This window comes from Dama dama, chromosome 13 (genome assembly GCF_033118175.1).
Source record: "Dama dama isolate Ldn47 chromosome 13, ASM3311817v1, whole genome shotgun sequence".
Taxonomy (NCBI): Eukaryota; Metazoa; Chordata; class Mammalia; order Artiodactyla; family Cervidae; genus Dama; species Dama dama.
In genome coordinates, this window is record NC_083693.1 from 11,291,837 (window position 1) to 11,317,420 (window position 25,584).

Sequence of the window (25,584 nt, forward strand, 5' to 3'; positions counted from 1 at the left end):
GCTGTACGTATGGAGGGACCGTTCCTCTTGCTGAGAAGCCTGGGGGCTCTGAGTTGCCCCGGCTGCTGGAGGACTCCCAGGTCACTGGCTCCTCCTTGGAGCGGCGCTGCCTGCCCTGTGGAGGTGGGGAGCCAGCCAGCACGTGCTCGGATCGATGACGACACCCTCTCATGCATTCCTTGGAAAATCTGAACAAAATGAGTGAGAACTCACTACCGTCTCCTCATCGAAACTGAGGTCCAGCACGTTGCCTCCCTTGGGGTTAAGGGTGGGACTGGTTAGCAAGAGGGCTTCTCTGACTGCGTCACACACACGCATGGAGGAGCCAGGTCACCACCATTTGCGAGGCTCCCATCTGCGGGTGGGCCGTGTCCAGATGTTCGAGCAGCCCTCTTGGAATGTGGGGTCCACGGTGAAGGGCACTGAGGAGCAGAAGAGGCATCCGGCTTGTGCAGTGGTGGTAGGTGTCGCAGTCGATCCTGGCATCGGACAGTGAGCTCTTCTCTCAGAGCGGTGCATTTTGTCCTGGTTCCTGCTGCAAGTGTGCTAATTGGGGCTCTCGTGATGTCGATTCTGACGCAAGGAAGCTTCTGTGGTGTCTGATTAGAGGCCCAGGTCAGATCTGAGGCCCTGGCCATTGCGGCCCTTTGGGTTGGTGAGATTGCTGAGGACCCTGTGGGCTGCAGCGGCTGCAGAGACCTAGGGGAACGGTGGCAGTTGTGAAAGTGAATAGGCCTCATTTCTGCCCTTGGCAGTTCCTGAATTGCAAGTCCTGTCACATGCTTGAGTCTTGGAGGTCGCCATGGACTGTGTTGTGGTCACAGGCCTGCATTGCTCCTGCATGTTGACCAGAGCCCCAGAGGAGAATGGTTGGGCAGGTGAGGAAAAGCGCAGTGTGATTGCCTGGGATGTTATGTCTGCTGAGGCTGCAGGCACTGTTGTTCTGTTTTCACTGATACATAGTGTGGTCCTTTTGAAGCTGCCCTCAGCTGGGTATAGAGGAGGGGGCATTGCTTGTGCCTGGGAGGCTCAGTGACAGGTTACATTTGTGTCGTTGGTAGCCTGCTGCCAGTAGAAGGACTCCCGAAGGGTATCTTTGGTGCCTTGAAGAGTTGCAAGATGAGAGGCCAAGCAAGCAGCCCTGTGGGTTGTAATGTGGTGTGTGCACATGCCCCTTGGCCGCCATTTGTCCCCTGGGCCTGGAATTACCTAGGCTCCCTAAGGTTGGGGCCAGTCAGCCGGCCCTGATAGCACCAATGTGTCCGACCCTGGCAATGGAGCATCAAGCTTGGAGGCCCATGGTTCTGGTAGAGATTGGCCATTGGTTGGAATACCCAGGCTGACTCAGTGTAGGAGCCAGCAGCTCCCATGGCGCTTTGGCAGAGACCTGTGGCATCCAGGGTCTTCCCCTGACAGGTCTTCTGAAGTCTTCATGAAAGCATCCTTAATGATCTGAGTGCACACGGTCATTTTGCCCAGCATCATCCTGTGGGTGTTCCTGCTTGAGGATTGTCCCTGTGTGTGCCGAGGCCTTGGAGGCTTCAGATTTGGGTGAGTGACCCTTGGGGCAGGATGAGTCCAATGTGGACCACGCCCTGCATTATGGGAGCTTTCTGTAGGGTGTTGTCAGTAGCCTGGTCCCTACAGGGTGTGGATGTGAGGATAATCTGGCCAGGAAAGGGATGCTGTTTCTGTGGGACTGACCCCTGGATCCTGGTACCTTAGGAAGTCCAATTCCCATCCTTCCTTTCTGTCAGAGGCCGCCCAGTGAGTAGACTGACTGGCAGGAAGAGACACATGCCTTGAATTCTGCTCCTATTCGAGGGTGCGCTGGGCCGAATCTGCCCTAGTGCCAAGTTCACCTTACTCTGTAGTTCTTTGGGAAACTTTTCTGGTTAGGGTGGAGGTGAACCTTGTGCCAAGGACCCCTGAGCTGTAGTAGTAGCTACAGTCTCAGGGTACGTGGCATTCACACAGATGCTCCGCAATGTGGACTTGGGCGGTCAGATTCTGTGCTTTGGTCAGAGATCATGGGTCATGGAGACTGGGAGCCTAGAGCCTACGTCAACAGCCCCTCAGTGAAATTTTGCATGGGGCTGAAGCAAGTTGCCAGGTGTCATCCCCCATTTGGTGGGAGGACAGGAAGTCAGGTCTCCATGAAGACGGCATGCGTGTTCAGACTGCAGGGCCTTTCAGTGCGGGCTCTGAGACTTGGCTACCTGGACATATTTCTGGACACACCCCCAAATTGCCGAGAGTGCATTCTTGTTGGTACACCGGGACACAGGCACTCAACCCCACATCGAAGCCCCTGCCACCCATGCATGCTGAGTCAGAAAGACACCCACATGACCTTGAGCCTAATTTGTGCACTCTTTTGAACGGTAGGTAACCAGTGGTCTGTAAGGGATGGATGTAGTTGGGTTGCAGATACAGGCCTTCCCCCAGTGAAACCTCTGCATCAGTGTTACTCAGTGAGAGACCAAGTCCACATCTCAAGTGTTCCTGTGCTTTCTGTCCCCTCGTCAGGTGCAGTTGCCAGATATGGCTGTCCATGACCCAGGAGACGAAGGTCCGCCCCTGAGGCGGCGGCCCGAGGTGCAAGGGAGTCCGGCAAGAAGTGTGGCGGCCCGGGGTGGTGCCAGGTCTTTTAGGATCACCGAGCACGGTACGGCTTCTCCTGCCCCAAGACGTGTCGTGAATTGCAGGTTTCCTGGCCCTGCCTGAGTGGCTGTACGTATGGAGGGACCGTTCCTCTTGCTGAGAAGCCTGGGGGCTCTGAGTTGCCCCGGCTGCTGGAGGACTCCCAGGTCACTGGCTCCTCCTTGGAGCCCCTCTGCCTGCCCTGTGGAGGTGGGGAGCCAGCCAGCACGTGCTCGGATCGATGACGACACCCTCTCATGCATTCCTTGGAAAATCTGAACAAAATGAGTGAGAACTCACTACCGTCTCCTCATCGAAACTGAGGTCCAGCACGTTGCCTCCCTTGGGGTTAAGGGTGGGACTGGTTAGCAAGAGGGCTTCTCTGACTGCGTCACACACACACATGGAGGAGCCAGGTCACCACAATTTGCGAGGCTCCCATCTGCGGGTGGGCCGTGTCCAGATGTTCGAGCGGCCCTCTTGGAATGTGGGGTCCATGGTGAAGGGCACTGAGGAGCAGAAGAGGCATCCGGCTTGTGCAGTGGTGGTAGGTGTCGCAGTCGATCCTGGCATCGGACAGTGAGCTCTTCTCTCAGAGCGGTGCATTTTGTCCTGGTTCCTGCTGCAAGTGTGCTAATTGGGGCTCTCGTGATGTCGATTCTGACGCAAGGAAGCTTCTGTGGTGTCTGATTGGAGGCCCAGGTCAGATCTGATGCCCTGACCATTGCGGCCCTTTGGGTTGGTGAGATTGCTGAGGACCCTGTGGGCTGCAGCGGCTGCAGAGACCTAGGGGAACGGTGGCAGTTGTGAAAGTTAATAGGCCTCATTTCTGCCCTTGGCAGTTCCTGAATTGCAAGTCCTGTCACATGCTTGAGTCTTGGAGGTCGCCATGGACTGTGTTGTGGTCACAGGCCTGCATTGCTCCTGCATGTTGACCGGAGCCCCAGAGGAGAATGGGTGGGCAGGTGAGGAAAAGCGCAGTGTGATTGCCTGGGATGTTATGTCTGCTGAGGCTGCAGACACTGTCGTTCTATTTTCACTGATACATAGTGTGGTCCTTTTGAAGCTGCCCTCCGCTGGGTACAGAGGAGGGGGCATTGCTTGTGCCTGGGATGCTCAGTGACAGGTGACGTTTGTGTCGTTGGTGGCCTGCTGCCAGTAGAAGGACTCCCGAAGGGTATCTTTGGTGCCTTGAAGAGTTGCAAGAAGAGAGGCCAAGCAAGCAGCCCTGTGGGTTCTAATGTGGTGTGTGCACATGCCCCTTGGCCGCCATTTGTCCCGTGGGGCCGGAATTACCTAGGCTCCCTAAGATTGGGGCCAGTCAGCCGGCCCTGATAGCACCAATGTGTTCGCCCCCTGGCAATGGAGCATCAAGCTTGGAGGCCCATGGTTCTGGTAGAGATTGGCCATTGGTTGGAATACCCAGGCTGACTCAGTGTAGGAGCCAGCAGCTCCCATGGCGCTTTGGCAGAGACCTGTGGCATCCAGGGTCTTCCCCTGACAGGTCTTCTGAAGTCTTCATGAAAGCATCCTTAATGATCTGAGTGCACGCGGTCATTTTGCCCAGCATCATCCTGTGGGTGTTCCTGCTTGAGGATTGTCCCTGTGTGTACTGAGGCCTTGGAGGCTTCAGATTTGGGTGAGTGACCCTTGGGGCAGGATGAGTCCAATGTGGACCACGCCCTGCATTATGGGAGCTTTCTGTAGGGTGTGGTCAGTAGCCTGGTCCCTACAGGGTGTGGATGTGAGGATAATCTGGCCAGGAAAGGGATGCTGTTTCTGTGGGACTGACCCCTGGATCCTGGTACCTGAGGAAGTCCAAGTCCCATCCTTCCTTTCTGTCAGAGGCCGCCCAGTGAGTAGACTGACTGGCAGGACGAGACACATGCCTTGAATTCTGCTCCTATTCGAGGGTGCGCTGGGCCGAATCTGCCCTAGTGCCAAGTTCACCTTACTCTGTAGTTCTCTGGGAAACTTTTCTGGTTAGGGTGGAGGTGAACCTTGTGCCAAGGACCCCTGAACTGTAGTAGTAGCTACAGTCTCAGGGTACGTGGCATTGACACAGATGCTCCGCAATGTGGACTTGGGCGGTCAGATTCTGTGCTTTGGTCAGAGATCATGGGTCATGGAGACTGGGAGCCTAGAGCCTACGTCAACAGCCCCTCAGTGAAATTTTGCATGGGGCTGAAGCAAGTTGCCAGGTGTCATCCCCCATTTGGTGGGAGGACAGGAAGTCAGGTCTCCATGAAGACGGCATGCGTGTTCAGACTGCAGGGCCTTTCAGTGCGGGCTCTGAGACTTGGCTACCTGGACATATTTCTGGACACACCCCCAAATTGCCGAGAGTGCATTCTTGTTGGTACACCGGGACACAGGCACTCAACCCCACATCGAAGCCCCTGCCACCCATGCATGCTGAGTCAGAAAGACACCCACATGACCTTGAGCCTAATTTGTGCACTCTTTTGAACGGTAGGTAACCAGTTGTCTGTAAGGGATGGATGTAGTTGGGTTGCAGATACAGGCCTTCCCCCAGTGAATCCTCTGCATCAGTGTTACTCAGTGAGAGACCAAGTCCACATCTCAAGTGTTCCTGTGCTTTCTGTCCCCTCGTCAGGTGCAGTTGCCAGATATGGCTGTCCATGACCCAGGAGACGAAGGTCCGCCCATGAGGCGGCGGCTCGAGGTGCAAGGGAGTCCGGCAAGAAGTGTGGCGGCCCAGGGTTCTGCCCGGTCTTTTAGGATCACCGAGCACGGTACGGCTTCTCCTGCCCCAAGACGTGTCGTGAATTTCAGGTTTCCTGGCACTGCCTGAGTGGCTGTACGTATGGAGGGTCCGTTCCTCTCGCTGAGAAGGCTGGGGGCTCTGAGTTGCCCCGGCTGCTGGAGGACTCCCAGGTCACTGGCTCCTCCTTGGAGCGGCGCTGCCTGCCCTGTGGAGGTGGGGAGCCAGCCAGCACGTGCTCGGATCGATGACGACACCCTCTCATGCATTCCTTGGAAAATCTGAACAAAATGAGTGAGAACTCACTACCGTCTCCTCATCGAAACTGAGGTCCAGCACGTTGCCTCCCTTGGGGTTAAGGGTGGGACTGGTTAGCAAGAGGGCTTCTCTGACTGCGTCACACACACGCATGGAGGAGCCAGGTCACCACCATTTGCGAGGCTCCCATCTGCGGGTGGGCCGTGTCCAGATGTTCGAGCAGCCCTCTTGGAATGTGGGGTCCACGGTGAAGGGCACTGAGGAGCAGAAGAGGCATCCGGCTTGTGCAGTGGTGGTAGGTGTCGCAGTCGATCCTGGCATCGGACAGTGAGCTCTTGTCTCAGAGCGGTGCATTTTGTCCTGGTTCCTGCTGCAAGTGTGCTAATTGGGGCTCTCGTGATGTCGATTCTGACGCAAGGAAGCTTCTGTGGTGTCTGATTGGAGGCCCAGGTCAGATCTGAGGCCCTGGCCATTGCGGCCCTTTGGGTTGGTGAGATTGCTGAGGACCCTGTGGGCTGCAGCGGCTGCAGAGACCTAGGGGAACGGTGGCAGTTGTGAAAGTGAATAGGCCTCATTTCTGCCCTTGGCAGTTCCTGAATTGCAAGTCCTGTCACATGCTTGAGTCTTGGAGGTCGCCATGGACTGTGTTGTGGTCACAGGCCTGCATTGCTCCTGCATGTTGACCAGAGCCCCAGAGGAGAATGGTTGGGCAGGTGAGGAAAAGCGCAGTGTGATTGCCTGGGATGTTATGTCTGCTGAGGCTGCAGGCACTGTTGTTCTGTTTTCACTGATACATAGTGTGGTCCTTTTGAAGCTGCCCTCAGCTGGGTATAGAGGAGGGGGCATTGCTTGTGCCTGGGAGGCTCAGTGACAGGTGACGTTTGTGTCGTTGGTGGCCTGCTGCCAGTAGAAGGACTCCCGAAGGGTATCTTTGGTGCCTTGAAGAGTTGCAAGATGAGAGGCCAAGCAAGCAGCCCTGTGGGTTGTAATGTGGTGTGTGCACATGCCCCTTGGCCGCCATTTGTCCCCTGGGCCTGGAATTACCTAGGCTCCCTAAGGTTGGGGCCAGTCAGCCGGCCCTGATAGCACCAATGTGTCCGCCCCCTGGCAATGGAGCATCAAGCTTGGAGGCCCATGGTTCTGGTAGAGATTGGCCATTGGTTGGAATACCCAGGCTGACTCAGTGTAGGAGCCAGCAGCTCCCATGGCGCTTTGGCAGAGACCTGTGGCATCCAGGGTCTTCCCCTGACAGGTCTTCTGAAGTCTTCATGAAAGCATCCTTAATGATCTGAGTGCACACGGTCATTTTGCCCAGCATCATCCTGTGGGTGTTCCTGCTTGAGGATTGTCCCTGTGTGTGCCGAGGCCTTGGAGGCTTCAGATTTGGGTGAGTGACCCTTGGGGCAGGATGAGTCCAATGTGGACCACGCCCTGCGTTATGGGAGCTTTCTGTAGGGTGTGGTCAGTAGCCTGGTCCCTACAGGGTGTGGATGTGAGGATAATCTGGCCAGGAAAGGGATGCTGTTTCTGTGGGACTGACCCCTGGATCCTGGTACCTGAGGAAGTCCAAGTCCCATCCTTCCTCTCTGTCAGAGGCCGCCCAGTGAGTAGACTGACTGGCAGGAAGAGACGCATGCCTTGAATTCTGCTCCTATTCGAGGGTGCGCTGGGCCGAATCTGCCCTAGTGCCAAGTTCACCTTACTCTGTAGTTCTCTGGGAAACTTTTCTGGTTAGGGTGGAGGTGAACCTTGTGCCAAGGACCCCTGAGCTGTAGTAGTAGCTAGTCTCAGGGTACGTGGCATTGACACAGATGCTCCGCAATGTGGACTTGGGCGGTCAGATTCTGTGCTTTGGTCAGAGATCATGGGTCATGGAGACTGGGAGCCTAGAGCCTACGTCAACAGCCCCTCAGTGAAATTTTGCATGGGGCTGAAGCAAGTTGCCAGGTGTCATCCCCCATTTGGTGGGAGGACAGGAAGTCAGGTCTCCATGAAGACGGCATGCGTGTTCAGACTGCAGGGCCTTTCAGTGCGGGCTCTGAGACTTGGCTACCTGGACATATTTCTGGACACACCCCCAAATTGCCGAGAGTGCATTCTTGTTGGTACACCGGGACACAGGCACTCAACCCCACATCGAAGCCCCTGCCACCCATGCATGCTGAGTCAGAAAGACACCCACATGACCTTGAGCCTAATTTGTGCACTCTTTTGAACGGTAGGTAACCAGTTGTCTGTAAGGGATGGATGTAGTTGGGTTGCAGATACAGGCCTTCCCCCAGTGAAACCTCTGCATCAGTGTTACTCAGTGAGAGACCAAGTCCACATCTCAAGTGTTCCTGTGCTTTCTGTCCCCTCGTCAGGTGCAGTTGCCAGATATGGCTGTCCATGACCCAGGAGACGAAGGTCCGCCCATGAGGCGGCGGCTCGAGGTGCAAGGGAGTCCGGCAAGAAGTGTGGCGGCCCAGGGTTCTGCCCGGTCTTTTAGGATCACCGAGCACGGTACGGCTTCTCCTGCCCCAAGACGTGTCGTGAATTTCAGGTTTCCTGGCACTGCCTGAGTGGCTGTACGTATGGAGGGTCCGTTCCTCTCGCTGAGAAGGCTGGGGGCTCTGAGTTGCCCCGGCTGCTGGAGGACTCCCAGGTCACTGGCTCCTCCTTGGAGCGGCGCTGCCTGCCCTGTGGAGGTGGGGAGCCAGCCAGCACGTGCTCGGATCGATGACGACACCCTCTCATGCATTCCTTGGAAAATCTGAACAAAATGAGTGAGAACTGACTACCGTCTCCTCATCGAAACTGAGGTCCAGCACGTTGCCTCCCTTGGGGTTAAGGGTGGGACTGGTTAGCAAGAGGGCTTCTCTGACTGCGTCACACACACGCATGGAGGAGCCAGGTCACCACCATTTGCGAGGCTCCCATCTGCGGGTGGGCCGTGTCCAGATGTTCGAGCAGCCCTCTTGGAATGTGGGGTCCACGGTGAAGGGCACTGAGGAGCAGAAGAGGCATCCGGCTTGTGCAGTGGTGGTAGGTGTCGCAGTCGATCCTGGCATCGGACAGTGAGCTCTTGTCTCAGAGCGGTGCATTTTGTCCTGGTTCCTGCTGCAAGTGTGCTAATTGGGGCTCTCGTGATGTCAATTCTGACGCAAGGAAGCTTCTGTGGTGTCTGATTGGAGGCCCAGGTCAGATCTGAGGCCCTGGCCATTGCGGCCCTTTGGGTTGGTGAGATTGCTGAGGACCCTGTGGGCTGCAGCGGCTGCAGAGACCTAGGGGAACGGTGGCAGTTGTGAAAGTTAATAGGCCTCATTTCTGCCCTTGGCAGTTCCTGAATTGCAAGTCCTGTCACATGCTTGAGTCTTGGAGGTCGCCATGGACTGTGTTGTGGTCACAGGCCTGCATTGCTCCTGCATGTTGACCAGAGCCCCAGAGGAGAATGGTTGGGCAGGTGAGGAAAAGCGCAGTGTGATTGCCTGGGATGTTATGTCTGCTGAGGCTGCAGGCACTGTTGTTCTGTTTTCACTGATACATAGTGTGGTCCTTTTGAAGCTGCCCTCAGCTGGGTATAGAGGAGGGGGCATTGCTTGTGTCTGGGAGGCTCAGTGACAGGTGACATTTGTGTCGTTGGTAGCCTGCTGCCAGTAGAAGGACTCCCGAAGGGTATCTTTGGTGCCTTGAAGAGTTGCAAGATGAGAGGCCAAGCAAGCAGCCCTGTGGGTTGTAATGTGGTGTGTGCACATGCCCCTTGGCCGCCATTTGTCCCCTGGGCCTGGAATTACCTAGGCTCCCTAAGGTTGGGGCCAGTCAGCTGGCCCTGATAGCACCAATGTGTCCGACCCTGGCAATGGAGCATCAAGCTTGGAGGCCCATGGTTCTGGTAGAGATTGGCCATTGGTTGGAATACCCAGGCTGACTCAGTGTAGGAGCCAGCAGCTCCCATGGCGCTTTGGCAGAGACCTGTGGCATCCATTGTCTTCCCCTGACAGGTCTTCTGAAGTCTTCATGAAAGCATCCTTAATGATCTGAGTGCACGCGGTCATTTTGCCCAGCATCTTCCTGTGGGTGTTCCTGCTTGAGGATTGTCCCTGTGTGTGCCGAGGCCTTGGAGGCTTCAGATTTGGGTGAGTGACCCTTGGGACAGGATGAGTCCAATGTGGACCACGCCCTGCATTATGGGAGCTTTCTGTAGGGTGTGGTCAGTAGCCTGGTCCCTACAGGGTGTGGATGTGAGGATAATCTGGCCAGGAAAGGGATGCTGTTTCTGTGGGAATGACCCCTGGATCCTGGTACCTTAGGAAGTCCAAGTCCCATCCTTCCTTTCTGTCAGAGGCCGCCCAGTGAGTAGACTGACTGGCAGGAAGAGACGCATGCCTTGAATTCTGCTCCTATTCGAGGGTGCGCTGGGCCGAATCTGCCCTAGTGCCAAGTTCACCTTACTCTGTAGTTCTCTGGGAAACTTTTCTGGTTAGGGTGGAGGTGAACCTTGTGCCAAGGACCCCTGAGCTGTAGTAGTAGCTACAGTCTCAGGGTACGTGGCATTGACACAGATGCTCCGCAATGTGGACTTGGGCAGTCAGATTCTGTGCTTTGGTCAGAGATCATGGGTCATGGAGACTGGGAGCCTAGAGCCTACGTCAACAGCCCCTCAGTGAAATTTTGCATGGGGCTGAAGCAAGTTGCCAGGTGTCATCCCCCATTTGGTGGGAGGACAGGAAGTCAGGTCTCCATGAAGACGGCATGCGTGTTCAGACTGCAGGGCCTTTCAGTGCGGGCTCTGAGACTTGGCTACCTGGACATATTTCTGGACACACCCCCAAATTGCCGAGAGTGCATTCTTGTTGGTACACCGGGACACAGGCACTCAACCCCACATCGAAGCCCCTGCCACCCATGCATGCTGAGTCAGAAAGACACCCACATGACCTTGAGCCTAATTTGTGCACTCTTTTGAACGGTAGGTAACCAGTTGTCTGTAAGGGATGGATGTAGTTGGGTTGCAGATACAGGCCTTCCCCCAGTGAATCCTCTGCATCAGTGTTACTCAGTGAGAGACCAAGTCCACATCTCAAGTGTTCCTGTGCTTTCTGTCCCCTCGTCAGGTGCAGTTGCCAGATATGGCTGTCCATGACCCAGGAGACGAAGGTCCGCCCATGAGGCGGCGGCTCGAGGTGCAAGGGAGTCCGGCAAGAAGTGTGGCGGCCCAGGGTTCTGCCCGGTCTTTTAGGATCACCGAGCACGGTACGGCTTCTCCTGCCCCAAGACGTGTCGTGAATTTCAGGTTTCCTGGCACTGCCTGAGTGGCTGTACGTATGGAGGGTCCGTTCCTCTCGCTGAGAAGGCTGGGGGCTCTGAGTTGCCCCGGCTGCTGGAGGACTCCCAGGTCACTGGCTCCTCCTTGGAGCGGCGCTGCCTGCCCTGTGGAGGTGGGGAGCCAGCCAGCACGTGCTCGGATCGATGACGACACCCTCTCATGCATTCCTTGGAAAATCTGAACAAAATGAGTGAGAACTCACTACCGTCTCCTCATCGAAACTGAGGTCCAGCACGTTGCCTCCCTTGGGGTTAAGGGTGGGACTGGTTAGCAAGAGGGCTTCTCTGACTGCGTCACACACACGCATGGAGGAGCCAGGTCACCACCATTTGCGAGGCTCCCATCTGCGGGTGGGCCGTGTCCAGATGTTCGAGCAGCCCTCTTGGAATGTGGGGTCCACGGTGAAGGGCACTGAGGAGCAGAAGAGGCATCCGGCTTGTGCAGTGGTGGTAGGTGTCGCAGTAGATCCTGGCATCGGACAGTGAGCTCTTGTCTCAGAGCGGTGCATTTTGTCCTGGTTCCTGCTGCAAGTGTGCTAATTGGGGCTCTCGTGATGTCGATTCTGACGCAAGGAAGCTTCTGTGGTGTCTGATTGGAGGCCCAGGTCAGATCTGAGGCCCTGGCCATTGCGGCCCTTTGGGTTGGTGAGATTGCTGAGGACCCTGTGGGCTGCAGCGGCTGCAGAGACCTAGGGGAACGGTGGCAGTTGTGAAAGTGAATAGGCCTCATTTCTGCCCTTGGCAGTTCCTGAATTGCAAGTCCTGTCACATGCTTGAGTCTTGGAGGTCGCCATGGACTGTGTTGTGGTCACAGGCCTGCATTGCTCCTGCATGTTGACCAGAGCCCCAGAGGAGAATGGTTGGGCAGGTGAGGAAAAGCGCAGTGTGATTGCCTGGGATGTTACATCTGCTGAGGCTGCAGGCACTGTCGTTGTGTTTTCACTGATACATAGTGTGGTCCTATTGAAGCTGCCCTCAGCTGGGTATAGAGGAGGGGGCATTGCTTGTGCCTGGGAGGCTCAGTGACAGGTAACGTTTGTGTCGTTGGTGGCCTGCTGCCAGTAGAAGGACTCCCAAAGGGTATCTTTGGTGCCTTGAAGAGTTGCAATATGAGAGGCCAAGCAAGCAGCCCTGTGGGTTGTAATGTGGTGTGTGCACATGCCCCTTGGCCGCCATTTGTCCCCTGGGCCTGGAATTACCTAGGCTCCCTAAGGTTGGGGCCAGTCAGCCGGCCCTGATAGCACCAATGTGTCCGCCCCCTGGCAATGGAGCATCAAGCTTGGAGGCCCATGGTTCTGGTAGAGATTGGCCATTGGTTGGAATACCCAGGCTGACTCAGTGTAGGAGCCAGCAGCTCCCATGGCGCTTTGGCAGAGACCTGTGGCATCCAGGGTCTTCCCCTGACAGGTCTTCTGAAGTCTTCATGAAAGCATCCTTAATGATCTGAGTGCACACGGTCATTTTGCCCAGCATCATCCTGTGGGTGTTCCTGCTTGAGGATTGTCCCTGTGTGTGCCGAATCCTTGGAGGCTTCAGATTTGGGTGAGTGACCCTTGGGGCAGGATGAGTCCAATGTGGACCACGCCCTGCATTATGGGAGATTTCTGTAGGGTGTGGTCAGTAGCCTGGTCCCTACAGGGTGTGGATGTGAGGATAATCTGGCCAGGAAAGGGATGCTGTTTCTGTGGGACTGACCCCTGGATCCTGGTACCTGAGGAAGTCCAAGTCCCATCCTTCCTTTCTGTCAGAGGCCGCCCAGTGAGTAGACTGACTGGCAGGAAGAGACGCATGCCTTGAATTCTGCTCCTATTCGAGGGTGCGCTGGGCCGAATCTGCCCTAGTGCCAAGTTCACCTTACTCTGTAGTTCTCTGGGAAACTTTTCTGGTTAGGGTGGAGGTGAACTTTGTGCCAAGGACCCCTGAGCTGTAGTAGTAGCTACAGTCTCAGGGTACGTGGCATTGACACAGATGCTCCGCAATGTGGACTTGGGCGGTCAGATTCTGTGCTTTGGTCAGAGATCATGGGTCATGGAGACTGGGAGCCTAGAGCCTACGTCAACAGCCCCTCAGTGAAATTTTGCATGGGGCTGAAGCAAGTTGCCAGGTGTCATCCCCCATTTGGTGGGAGGACAGGAAGTCAGGTCTCCATGAAGACGGCATGCGTGTTCAGACTGCAGGGCCTTTCAGTGCGGGCTCTGAGACTTGGCTACCTGGACATATTTCTGGACACACCCCCAAATTGCCGAGAGTGCATTCTTGTTGGTACACCGGGACACAAGCACTCAACCCCACATCGAAGCCCCTGCCACCCATGCATGCTGAGTCAGAAAGACACCCACATGACCTTGAGCCTAATTTGTGCACTCTTTTGAACGGTAGGTAACCAGTTGTCTGTAAGGGATGGATGTAGTTGGGTTGCAGATACAGGCCTTCCCCCAGTGAAACCTCTGCATCAGTGTTACTCAGTGAGAGACCAAGTCCACATCTCAAGTGTTCCAGTGCTTTCTGTCCCCTCGTCAGGTGCAGTTGCCAGATATGGCTGTCCATGACCCAGGAGACGAAGGTCCGCCCATGAGGCGGTGGCTCGAGGTGCAAGGGAGTCCGGCAAGAAGTGTGGCGGCCCAGGGTTCTGCCCGGTCTTTTAGGATCACCGAGCACAGTACGGCTTCTCCTGCCCCAAGACGTGTCGTGAATTTCAGGTTTCCTGGCACTGCCTGAGTGGCTGTACGTATGGAGGGTCCGTTCCTCTCGCTGAGAAGGCTGGGGGCTCTGAGTTGCCCCGGCTGCTGGAGGACTCCCAGGTCACTGGCTCCTCCTTGGAGCGGCGCTGCCTGCCCTGTGGAGGTGGGGAGCCAGCCAGCACGTGCTCGGATCGATGACGACACCCTCTCATGCATTCCTTGGAAAATCTGAACAAAATGAGTGAGAACTGACTACCGTCTCCTCATCGAAACTGAGGTCCAGCACGTTGCCTCCCTTGGGGTTAAGGGTGGGACTGGTTAGCAAGAGGGCTTCTCTGACTGCGTCACACACACGCATGGAGGAGCCAGGTCACCACCATTTGCGAGGCTCCCATCTGCGGGTGGGCCGTGTCCAGATGTTCGAGCAGCCCTCTTGGAATGTGGGGTCCACGGTGAAGGGCACTGAGGAACAGAAGAGGCATCCGGCTTGTGCAGTGGTGGTAGGTGTCCCAGTCGATCCTGGCATCGGACAGTGAGCTCTTCTCTCAGAGCGGTGCATTTTGTCCTGGTTCCTGCTGCAAGTGTGCTAATTGGGGCTCTCGTGATGTCGATTCTGACGCAAGGAAGCTTCTGTGGTGTCTGATTGGAGGCCCAGGTCAGATCTGAGGCCCTGGCCATTGCGGCCCTTTGGGTTGGTGAGATTGCTGAGGACCCTGTGGGCTGCAGCGGCTGCAGAGACCTAGGGGAACGGTGGCAGTTGTGAAAGTGAATAGGCCTCATTTCTGCCCTTGGCAGTTCCTGAATTGCAAGTCCTGTCACATGCTTGAGTCTTGGAGGTCGCCATGGACTGTGTTGTGGTCACAGGCCTGCATTGCTCCTGCATGTTGACCAGAGCCCCAGAGGAGAATGGTTGGGCAGGTGAGGAAAAGCGCAGTGTGATTGCCTGGGATGTTATGTCTGCTGAGGCTGCAGGCACTGTTGTTCTGTTTTCACTGATACATAGTGTGGTCCTTTTGAAGCTGCCCTCAGCTGGGTATAGAGGAGGGGGCATTGCTTGTGCCTGGGAGGCTCAGTGACAGGTGACATTTGTGTCGTTGGTAGCCTGCTGCCAGTAGAAGGACTCCCGAAGGGTATCTTTGGTGCCTTGAAGAGTTGCAAGATGAGAGGCCAAGCAAGCAGCCCTGTGGGTTGTAATGTGGTGTGTGCACATGCCCCTTGGCCGCCATTTGTCCCCTGGGCCTGGAATTACCTAGGCTCCCTAAGGTTGGGGCCAGTCAGCCGGCCCTGATAGCACCAATGTGTCCGACCCTGGCAATGGAGCATCAAGCTTGGAGGCCCATGGTTCTGGTAGAGATTGGCCATTGGTTGGAATACCCAGGCTGACTCAGTGTAGGAGCCAGCAGCTCCCATGGCGCTTTGGCAGAGACCTGTGGCATCCAGGGTCTTCCCCTGACAGGTCTTCTGAAGTCTTCATGAAAGCATCCTTAATGATCTGAGTGCACACGGTCATTTTGCCCAGCATCATCCTGTGGGTGTTCCTGCTTGAGGATTGTCCCTGTGTGTGCCGAGGCCTTGGAGGCTTCAGATTTGGGTGAGTGACCCTTGGGGCAGGATGAGTCCAATGTGGACCACGCCCTGCATTATGGGAGCTTTCTGTAGGGTGTGGTCAGTAGCCTGGTCCCTACAGGGTGTGGATGTGAGGATAATCTGGCCAGGAAAGGGATGCTGTTTCTGTGGGACTGACCCCTGGATCCTGGTACCTTAGGAAGTCCAAGTCCCATCCTTCCTTTCTGTCAGAGGCCGCCCAGTGAGTAGACTGACTGGCAGGAAGAGACGCATGCCTTGAATTCTGCTCCTATTCGAGGGTGCGCTGGGCCGAATCTGCCCTAGTGCCAGGTTCACCTTACTCTGTAGTTCTCTGGGAAACTTTTCTGGTTAGGGTGGAGGTGAACCTTGTGCCAAGGACCCCTGAGCTGTAGTAGTAGCTACAGTCTCAGGGTACGTGGCATTGACACAGATGCTCCGCAATGTGGACTTGGGCGGTCAGATTCTGTGCTTTGGTCAGAGATCATGGGTCATGGAGACTGGGAGCCTAGAGCCTACGTCAACAGCCCCTCAGTGAAATTTTGCATGGGGCTGAAGCAAGTTGCCAGGTGTCATCCCCCATTTGGTGGGAGGACAGGAAGTCAGGTCTCCATGAAGACGGCATGCGTGTTCAGACTGCAGGGCCTTTCAGTGCGGGCTCTGAGACTTGGCTACCTGGACATATTTCTGGACACACCCCCAAATTGCCGAGAGTGCATTCTTGTTGGTACACCGGGACACAGGCACTCAACCCCACATCGAAGCCCCTGCCACCCATGCATGCTGAGTCAGAAAGACACCCACATGACCTTGAGCCTAATTTGTGCACTCTTTTGAACGGTAGGTAACCAGTTGTCTGTAAGGGATGGATGTAGTTGGGTTGCAGATACAGGCCTTCCCCCAGTGAAACCTCTGCATCAGTGTTACTCAGTGAGAGACCAAGTCCACATCTCAAGTGTTCCTGTGCTTTCTGTCCCCTCGTCAGGTGCAGTTGCCAGATATGGCTGTCCATGACCCAGGAGACGAAGGTCCGCCCATGAGGCGGCGGCTCGAGGTGCAAGGGAGTCCGGCAAGAAGTGTGGCGGCCCAGGGTTCTGCCCGGTCTTTTAGGATCACCGAGCACGGTACGGCTTCTCCTGCCCCAAGACGTGTCGTGAATTTCAGGTTTCCTGGCACTGCCTGAGTGGCTGTACGTATGGAGGGTCCGTTCCTCTCGCTGAGAAGGCTGGGGGCTCTGAGTTGCCCCGGCTGCTGGAGGACTCCCAGGTCACTGGCTCCTCCTTGGAGCGGCGCTGCCTGCCCTGTGGAGGTAGGGAGCCAGCCAGCACGTGCTCGGATCGATGACGACACCCTCTCATGCATTCCTTGGAAAATCTGAACAAAATGAGTGAGAACTGACTACCGTCTCCTCATCGAAACTGAGGTCCAGCACGTTGCCTCCCTTGGGGTTAAGGGTGGGACTGGTTAGCAAGAGGGCTTCTCTGACTGCGTCACACACACGCATGGAGGAGCCAGGTCACCACCATTTGCGAGGCTCCCATCTGCGGGTGGGCCGTGTCCAGATGTTCGAGCAGCCCTCTTGGAATGTGGGGTCCACGGTGAAGGGCACTGAGGAGCAGAAGAGGCATCCGGCTTGTGCAGTGGTGGTAGGTGTCGCAGTCGATCCTGGCATCGGACAGTGAGCTCTTCTCTCAGAGCGGTGCATTTTGTCCTGGTTCCTGCTGCAAGTGTGCTAATTGGGGCTCTCGTGATGTCGATTCTGACGCAAGGAAGCTTCTGTGGTGTCTGATTGGAGGCCCAGGTCAGATCTGAGGCCCTGGCCATTGCGGCCCTTTGGGTTGGTGAGATTGCTGAGGACCCTGTGGGCTGCAGCGGCTGCAGAGACCTAGGGGAACGGTGGCAGTTGTGAAAGTGAATAGGCCTCATTTCTGCCCTTGGCAGTTCCTGAATTGCAAGTCCTGTCACATGCTTGAGTCTTGGAGGTCGCCATGGACTGTGTTGTGGTCACAGGCCTGCATTGCTCCTGCATGTTGACCAGAGCCCCAGAGGAGAATGGTTGGGCAGGTGAGGAAAAGCGCAGTGTGATTGCCTGGGATGTTATGTCTGCTGAGGCTGCAGGCACTGTTGTTCTGTTTTCACTGATACATAGTGTGGTCCTTTTGAAGCTGCCCTCAGCTGGGTATAGAGGAGGGGGCATTGCTTGTGCCTGGGAGGCTCAGTGACAGGTGACGTTTGTGTCGTTGGTGGCCTGCTGCCAGTAGAAGGACTCCCGAAGGGTACCTTTGGTGCCTTGAAGAGTTGCAAGATGAGAGGCCAAGCAAGCAGCCCTGTGGGTTGTAATGTGGTGTGTGCACATGCCCCTTGGCCGCCATTTGTCCCCTGGGCCTGGAATTACCTAGGCTCCCTATGGTTGGGGCCAGTCAGCCGGCCCTGATAGCACCAATGTGTCCGCCCCCTGGCAATGGAGCATCAAGCTTGGAGGCCCATGGTTCTGGTAGAGATTGGCCATTGGTTGGAATACCAAGGCTGACTCAGTGTAGGAGCCAGCAGCTCCCATGGCGCTTTGGCAGAGACCTGTGGCATCCAGGGTCTTCCCCTGACAGGTCTTCTGAAGTCTTCATGAAAGCATCCTTAATGATCTGAGTGCACACGGTCATTTTGCCCAGCATCATCCTGTGGGTGTTCCTGCTTGAGGATTGTCCCTGTGTGTGCCGAGGCCTTGGAGGCTTCAGATTTGGGTGAGTGACCCTTGGGGCAGGATGAGTCCAATGTGGACCACGCCCTGCATTATGGGAGCTTTCTGTAGGGTGTGGTCAGTAGCCTGGTCCCTATAGGGTGTGGATGTGAGGATAATCTGGCCAGGAAAGGGATCCCGTTTCTGTGGGACTGACCCCTGGATCCTGGTACCTGAGGAAGTCCAAGTCCCATCCTTCCTTTTTGTCAGAGGCCGCCCAGTGAGTAGACTGACTGGCAGGAAGAGACGCATGCCTTGAATTCTGCTCCTATTCGAGGGTGCGCTGGGCCGAATCTGCCCTAGTGCCAAGTTCACCTTACTCTGTAGTTCTCTGGGAAACTTTTCTGGTTAGGGTGGAGGTGAACCTTGTGCCAAGGACCCCTGAGCTGTAGTAGTAGCTACAGTCTCAGGGTACGTGGCATTGACACAGATGCTCCGCAAGGTGGCCTTGGGCGGTCAGATTCTGTGCTTTGGTCAGAGATCATGGGTCATGGAGACTGGGAGCCTAGAGCCTACGTCAACAGCCCCTCAGTGAAGTTTTGCATGGGGCTGAAGCAAGTTGCCAGGTGTCATCCCCCATTTGGTGGGAGGACAGGAAGTCAGGGCTCCATGAAGACGGCATGCGTGTTCAGACTGCAGTGCCTTTCAGTGCGGGCTCTGAGACTTGGCTACCTGGACATATTTCTGGACACACCCCCAAATTGCCGAGAGTGCATTCTTGTTGGTACACCGGGACACAGGCACTCAACCCCACATCGAAGCCCCTGCCACCCATGCATGCTGAGTCAGAAAGACACCCACGTGACCTTGAGCCTAATTTGTGCACTCTTTTGAACGGTAGGTAACCAGTTGTCTGTAAGGGATGGATGTAGTTGGGTTGCAGATACAGGCCTTCCCCCGGTGAAACCTCTGCATCAGTGTTACTCAGTGAGAGACCAAGTCCACATCTCAAGTGTTCCTGTGCTTTCTGTCCCCTCGTCAGGTGCAGTTGCCAGATATGGCTGTCCATTACCCAGGAGACGAAGGTCCGCCCATAAGGCGGCGGCCCGAGGTGCAAGGGAGTCCGGCAAGAAGTGTGGCGGCCCAGGGTGCTGCCCGGTCTTTTAGGATCACCGAGCACGGTACGGCTTCTCCTGCCCCAAGACGTGTCATGAATTTCAGGTTTCCTGGCACTGCCTGAGTGGCTGTACGTATGAAGGGTCCGTTCCTCTCGCTGAGAAGGCTGGGGGCTCTGAGTTGCCCCGGCTGCTGAAGGACTCCCAGGTCACTGGCTCCTCCTTGGAGCGGCGCTGCCTGCCCTGTGGAGGTGGGGAGCCAGCCAGCACGTGCTCGGATCGATGACGACACCCTCTCATGCATTCCTTGGAAAATCTGAACAAAATGAGTGAGAACTCACTACCGTCTCCTCATCGAAACTGAGGTCCAGCACGTTGCCTCCCTTGGGGTTAAGGGTGGGACTGGTTAGCAAGAGGGCTTCTCTGACTGCGTCACACACACGCATGGAGGAGCCAGGTCACCACCATTTGCGAGGCTCCCATCTGCGGGTGGGCCGTGTCCAGATGTTCGAGCAGCCCTCTTGGAATGTGGGGTCCACGGTGAAGGGCACTGAGGAGCAGAAGAGGCATCCGGCTTGTGCAGTGGTGGTAGGTGTCGCAGTCGATCCTGGCATCGGACAGTGAGCTCTTCTCTCAGAGCGGTGCATTTTGTCCTGGTTCCTGCTGCAAGTGTGCTAATTGGGGCTCTCGTGATGTCGATTCTGACGCAAGGAAGCTTCTGTGGTGTCTGATTGGAGGCCCAGGTCAGATCTGAGGCCCTGGCCATTGCGGCCCTTTGGGTTGGTGAGATTGCTGAGGACCCTGTGGGCTGCAGCGGCTGCAGAGACCAAGGGGAACGGTGGCAGTTGTGAAAGTTAATAGGCCTCATTTCTGCCCTTGGCAGTTCCTGAATTGCAAGTCCTGTCACATGCTTGAGTCTTGGAGGTCGCCATGGACTGTGTTGTGGTCACAGGCCTGCATTGCTCCTGCATGTTGACCAGAGCCCCAGAGGAGAATGGTTGGGCAGGTGAGGAAAAGCGCAGTGTGATTGCCTGGGATGTTATGTCTGCTGAGGCTGCAGGCACTGTTGTTCTGTTTTCACTGATACATAGTGTGGTCCTTTTGAAGCTGCCCTCAGCTGGGTATAGAGGAGCGGGCATTGCTTGTGCCTGGGAGGCTCAGTGACAGGTGACGTTTGTGTCGTTGGTGGCCTGCTGCCAGTAGAAGGACTCCCGAAGGGTATCTTTGGTGCCTTGAAGAGTTGCAAGATGAGAGGCCAAGCAAGCAGCCCTGTGGGTTGTAATGTGGTGTGTGCACATGCCCCTTGGCCGCCATTTGTCCCCTGGGCCTGGAATTTCCTAGGCTCCCTATGGTTGGGGCCAGTCAGCTGGCCCTGATAGCACCAATGTGTTCGCCCCCTGGCAATGGAGCATCAAGCTTGGAGGCCCATGGTTCTGGTAGAGATTGGCCATTGGTTGGAATACCCAGGCTGACTCAGTGTAGGAGCCAGCAGCTCCCATGGCGCTTTGGCAGAGACCTGTGGCATCCAGGGTCTTCCCCTGACAGGTCTTCTGAAGTCTTCATGAAAGCATCCTTAATGATCTGAGTGCACGCGGTCATTTTGCCCAGCATCATCCTGTGGGTGTTCCTGCTTGAGGATTGTCCCTGTGTGTGCCGAGGCCTTGCAGGCTTCAGATTTGGGTGAGTGACCCTTGGGGCAGGATGAGTCCAATGTGGACCACGCCCTGCATTATGGGAGCTTTCTGTAGGGTGTGGTCAGTAGCCTGGTCCCTATAGGGTGTGGATGTGAGGATAATCTGGCCAGGAAAGGGATCCCGTTTCTGTGGGACTGACCCCTGGATCCTGGTACCTGAGGAAGTCCAAGTCCCATCCTTCCTTTCTGTCAGAGGCCGCCCAGTGAGTAGACTGACTGGCAGGAAGAGACGCATGCCTTGAATTCTGCTCCTATTCGAGGGTGCGCTGGGCCGAATCTGCCCTAGTGCCAAGTTCACCTTACTCTGTAGTTCTCTGGGAAACTTTTCTGGTTAGGGTGGAGGTGAACCTTGTGCCAAGGACCCCAGAGCTGTAGTAGTAGCTACAGTCTCAGGGTACGTGGCATTGACACAGAACTCCGCAATGTGGACTTGGGCGGTCAGATTCTGTGCTTTGGTCAGAGATCATGGGTCATGGAGACTGGGAGCCTAGAGCCTACGTCAACAGCCCCTCAGTGAAATTTTGCATGGGGCTGAAGCAAGTTGCCAGGTGTCATCCCCCATTTGGTGGGAGGACAGGAAGTCAGGTCTCCATGAAGACGGCATGCGTGTTCAGACTGCAGGGCCTTTCAGTGCGGGCTCTGAGACTTGGCTACCTGGACATATTTCTGGACACACCCCCAAATTGCCGAGAGTGCATTCTTGTTGGTACACCGGGACACAGGCACTCAACCCCACATCGAAGCCCCTGCCACCCATGCATGCTGAGTCAGAAAGACACCCACGTGACCTTGAGCCTAATTTGTGCACTCTTTTGAACGGTAGGTAACCAGTTGTCTGTAAGGGATGGATGTAGTTGGGTTGCAGATACAGGCCTTCCCCCGGTGAAACCTCTGCATCAGTGTTACTCAGTGAGAGACCAAGTCCACATCTCAAGTGTTCCTGTGCTTTCTGTCCCCTCGTCAGGTGCAGTTGCCAGATATGGCTGTCCATTACCCAGGAGACGAAGGTCCGCCCATGAGGCGGCGGCCCGAGGTGCAAGGGAGTCCGGCAAGAAGTGTGGCGGCCCAGGGTTCTGCCCGGTCTTTTAGGATCACCGAGCACGGTACGGCTTCTCCTGCCCCAAGACGTGTCGTGAATTTCAGGTTTCCTGGCACTGCCTGAGTGGCTGTACGTATGAAGGGTCCGTTCCTCTCGCTGAGAAGGCTGGGGGCTCTGAGTTGCCCCGGCTGCTGGAGGACTCCCAGGTCACTGGCTCCTCCTTGGAGCGGCGCTGCCTGCCCTGTGGAGGTGGGGAGCCAGCCAGCACGTGCTCGGATCGATGACGACACCCTCTCATGCATTCCTTGGAAAATCTGAACAAAATGAGTGAGAACTCACTACCGTCTCCTCATCGAAACTGAGGTCCAGCACGTTGCCTCCCTTGGGGTTAAGGGTGGGACTGGTTAGCAAGAGGGCTTCTCTGACTGCGTCACACACACGCATGGAGGAGCCAGGTCACCACCATTTGCGAGGCTCCCATCTGCGGGTGGGCCGTGTCCAGATGTTCGAGCAGCCCTCTTGGAATGTGGGGTCCACGGTGAAGGGCACTGAGGAGCAGAAGAGGCATCCGGCTTGTGCAGTGGTGGTAGGTGTCGCAGTCGATCCTGGCATCGGACAGTGAGCTCTTCTCTCAGAGCGGTGCATTTTGTCCTGGTTCCTGCTGCAAGTGTGCTAATTGGGGCTCTCGTGATGTCGATTCTGACGCAAGGAAACTTCTGTGGTGTCTGATTGGAGGCCCAGGTCAGATCTGAGGCCCTGGCCATTGCGGCCCTTTGGGTTGGTGAGATTGCTGAGGACCCTGTGGGCTGCAGCAGCTGCAGAGACCTAGGGGAACGGTGGCAGTTGTGAAAGTGAATAGGCCTCATTTCTGCCCTTGGCAGTTCCTGAATTGCAAGTCCTGTCACATGCTTGAGTCTTGGAGGTCGCCATGGACTGTGTTGTGGTCACAGGCCTGCATTGCTCCTGCATGTTGACCAGAGCCCCAGAGGAGAATGGTTGGGCAGGTGAGGAAAAGCGCAGTGTGATTGCCTGGGATGTTATGAATGCTGAGGCTGCAGGCACTGTTGTTCTGTTTTCACTGATACATAGTGTGGTCCTTTTGAAGCTGCCCTCAGCTGGGTATAGAGGAGGGGGCATTGCTTGTGCCTGGGAGGCTCAGTGACAGGTGACGTTTGTGTCGTTGGTGGCCTGCTGCCAGTAGAAGGACTCCCGAAGGGTATCTTTGGTGCCTTGAAGAGTTGCAAGATGAGAGGCCAAGCAAGCAGCCCTGTGGGTTGTAATGTGGTGTGTGCACATGCCCCTTGGCCTCCATTTGTCCCCTGGGCCTGGAATTACCTAGGCTCCCTAAGGTTCGGGCCAGTCAGCCGGCCTTGATAGCACCAATGTGTCCGCCCCCTGGCAATGGAGCATCAAGCTTGGAGGCCCATGGTTCTGGTAGAGATTGGCCATTGGTTGGAATACCCAGGCTGACTCAGTGTAGGAGCCAGCAGCTCCCATGGCGCTTTGGCAGAGACCTGTGGCATCCAGGGTCTTCCCCTGACAGGTCTTCTGAAGTCTTCATGAAAGCATCCTTAATGATCTGAGTGCACGCGGTCATTTTGCCCAGCATCATCCTGTGGGTGTTCCTGCTTGAGGATTGTCCCTGTGTGTGCCGAGGCCTTGCAGGCTTCAGATTTGGGTGAGTGACCCTTGGGGCAGGATGAGTCCAATGTGGCCCACGCCCTGCATTATGGGAGCTTTCTGTAGGGTGTGGTCAGTAGCCTGGTCCCTATAGGGTGTGGATGTGAGGATAATCTGGCCAGGAAAGGGATCCCGTTTCTGTGGGACTGACCCCTGGATCCTGGTACCTGAGGAAGTCCAAGTCCCATCCTTCCTTTCTGTGAGAGGCCGCCCAGTGAGTAGACTGACTGGCAGGAAGAGACGCATGCCTTGAATTCTGCTCCTATTCGAGGGTGCGCTGGGCCGAATCTGCCCTAGTGCCAAGTTCACCTTACTCTGTAGTTCTCTGGGAAACTTTTCTGGTTAGGGTGGAGGTGAACCTTGTGCCAAGGACCCCTGAGCTGTAGTAGTAGCTACAGTCTCAGGGTACGTGGCATTGACACAGATGCTCCGCAATGTGGACTTGGGCGGTCAGATTCTGTGCTTTGGTCAGAGATCATTGGTCATGGAGACTGGGAGCCTAGAGCCTACGTCAACAGCCCCTCAGTGAAATTTTGCATGGGGCTGAAGCAAGTTGCCAGGTGTCATCCCCCATTTGGTGGGAGGACAGGAAGTCAGGGCTCCATGAAGACGGCATGCGTGTTCAGACTGCAGGGCCTTTCAGTGCGGGCTCTGAGACTTGGCTACCTGGACATATTTCTGGACACACCCCCAAATTGCCGAGAGTGCATTCTTGTTGGTACACCGGGACACAGGCACTCAACCCCACATCGAAGCCCCTGCCACCCATGCATGCTGAGTCAGAAAGACACCCACGTGACCTTGAGCCTAATTTGTGCACTCTTTTGAACGGTAGGTAACCAGTTGTCTGTAAGGGATGGATGTAGTTGGGTTGCAGATACAGGCCTTCCCCCGGTGAAACCTCTGCATCAGTGTTACTCAGTGAGAGACCAAGTCCACATCTCAAGTGTTCCTGTGCTTTCTGTCCCCTCGTCAGGTGCAGTTGCCAGATATGGCTGTCCATTACCCAGGAGACGAAGGTCCGCCCATAAGGCGGCGGCCCGAGGTGCAAGGGAGTCCGGCAAGAAGTGTGGCGGCCCAGGGTGCTGCCCGGTCTTTTAGGATCACCGAGCACGGTACGGCTTCTCCTGCCCCAAGACGTGTCATGAATTTCAGGTTTCCTGGCACTGCCTGAGTGGCTGTACGTATGAAGGGTCCGTTCCTCTCGCTGAGAAGGCTGGGGGCTCTGAGTTGCCCCGGCTGCTGAAGGACTCCCAGGTCACTGGCTCCTCCTTGGAGCGGCGCTGCCTGCCCTGTGGAGGTGGGGAGCCAGCCAGCACGTGCTCGGATCGATGACGACACCCTCTCATGCATTCCTTGGAAAATCTGAACAAAATGAGTGAGAACTCACTACCGTCTCCTCATCGAAACTGAGGTCCAGCACGTTGCCTCCCTTGGGGTTAAGGGTGGGACTGGTTAGCAAGAGGGCTTCTCTGACTGCGTCACACACACGCATGGAGGAGCCAGGTCACCACCATTTGCGAGGCTCCCATCTGCGGGTGGGCCGTGTCCAGATGTTCGAGCAGCCCTCTTGGAATGTGGGGTCCACGGTGAAGGGCACTGAGGAGCAGAAGAGGCATCCGGCTTGTGCAGTGGTGGTAGGTGTCGCAGTCGATCCTGGCATCGGACAGTGAGCTCTTCTCTCAGAGCGGTGCATTTTGTCCTGGTTCCTGCTGCAAGTGTGCTAATTGGGGCTCTCGTGATGTCGATTCTGACGCAAGGAAGCTTCTGTGGTGTCTGATTGGAGGCCCAGGTCAGATCTGAGGCCCTGGCCATTGCGGCCCTTTGGGTTGGTGAGATTGCTGAGGACCCTGTGGGCTGCAGCGGCTGCAGAGACCAAGGGGAACGGTGGCAGTTGTGAAAGTTAATAGGCCTCATTTCTGCCCTTGGCAGTTCCTGAATTGCAAGTCCTGTCACATGCTTGAGTCTTGGAGGTCGCCATGGACTGTGTTGTGGTCACAGGCCTGCATTGCTCCTGCATGTTGACCAGAGCCCCAGAGGAGAATGGTTGGGCAGGTGAGGAAAAGCGCAGTGTGATTGCCTGGGATGTTATGTCTGCTGAGGCTGCAGGCACTGTTGTTCTGTTTTCACTGATACATAGTGTGGTCCTTTTGAAGCTGCCCTCAGCTGGGTATAGAGGAGCGGGCAT

The 25,584-nt window shown here is 56.0% G+C and overlaps 10 non-coding genes across 10 annotated transcripts; all 10 read left to right on the forward strand.

Moving 5' to 3' along the window:
- Nucleotides 1-148: 148 nt before the first annotated feature.
- Nucleotides 149-241, forward strand: LOC133068615 (small nucleolar RNA SNORD116). The gene has a single exon (XR_009695583.1). It is a non-coding gene; the product is annotated as a small nucleolar RNA SNORD116 (small nucleolar RNA).
- Nucleotides 242-2,878: 2,637 nt separating this feature from the next.
- On the forward strand, nt 2,879-2,971 carry LOC133068616 (small nucleolar RNA SNORD116). The gene has a single exon (XR_009695584.1). It is a non-coding gene; the product is annotated as a small nucleolar RNA SNORD116 (small nucleolar RNA).
- A 2,638-nt stretch (nt 2,972-5,609) lies between these two features.
- LOC133068617 (small nucleolar RNA SNORD116) lies at nt 5,610-5,702 on the forward strand. The gene has a single exon (XR_009695585.1). It is a non-coding gene; the product is annotated as a small nucleolar RNA SNORD116 (small nucleolar RNA).
- Nucleotides 5,703-8,338: 2,636 nt separating this feature from the next.
- On the forward strand, nt 8,339-8,431 carry LOC133068662 (small nucleolar RNA SNORD116). The gene has a single exon (XR_009695626.1). It is a non-coding gene; the product is annotated as a small nucleolar RNA SNORD116 (small nucleolar RNA).
- A 2,637-nt stretch (nt 8,432-11,068) lies between these two features.
- Nucleotides 11,069-11,161, forward strand: LOC133068618 (small nucleolar RNA SNORD116). The gene has a single exon (XR_009695586.1). It is a non-coding gene; the product is annotated as a small nucleolar RNA SNORD116 (small nucleolar RNA).
- Nucleotides 11,162-13,799: 2,638 nt separating this feature from the next.
- LOC133068664 (small nucleolar RNA SNORD116) lies at nt 13,800-13,892 on the forward strand. The gene has a single exon (XR_009695627.1). It is a non-coding gene; the product is annotated as a small nucleolar RNA SNORD116 (small nucleolar RNA).
- Nucleotides 13,893-16,529: 2,637 nt separating this feature from the next.
- On the forward strand, nt 16,530-16,622 carry LOC133068665 (small nucleolar RNA SNORD116). The gene has a single exon (XR_009695628.1). It is a non-coding gene; the product is annotated as a small nucleolar RNA SNORD116 (small nucleolar RNA).
- A 2,638-nt stretch (nt 16,623-19,260) lies between these two features.
- Nucleotides 19,261-19,353, forward strand: LOC133068619 (small nucleolar RNA SNORD116). Its single transcript, XR_009695587.1, has one exon. It is a non-coding gene; the product is annotated as a small nucleolar RNA SNORD116 (small nucleolar RNA).
- Nucleotides 19,354-21,990: 2,637 nt separating this feature from the next.
- LOC133068620 (small nucleolar RNA SNORD116) lies at nt 21,991-22,083 on the forward strand. The gene has a single exon (XR_009695588.1). It is a non-coding gene; the product is annotated as a small nucleolar RNA SNORD116 (small nucleolar RNA).
- Nucleotides 22,084-24,721: 2,638 nt separating this feature from the next.
- On the forward strand, nt 24,722-24,814 carry LOC133068621 (small nucleolar RNA SNORD116). The gene has a single exon (XR_009695589.1). It is a non-coding gene; the product is annotated as a small nucleolar RNA SNORD116 (small nucleolar RNA).
- The last annotated feature ends 770 nt before the right edge of the window (nt 24,815-25,584 follow it).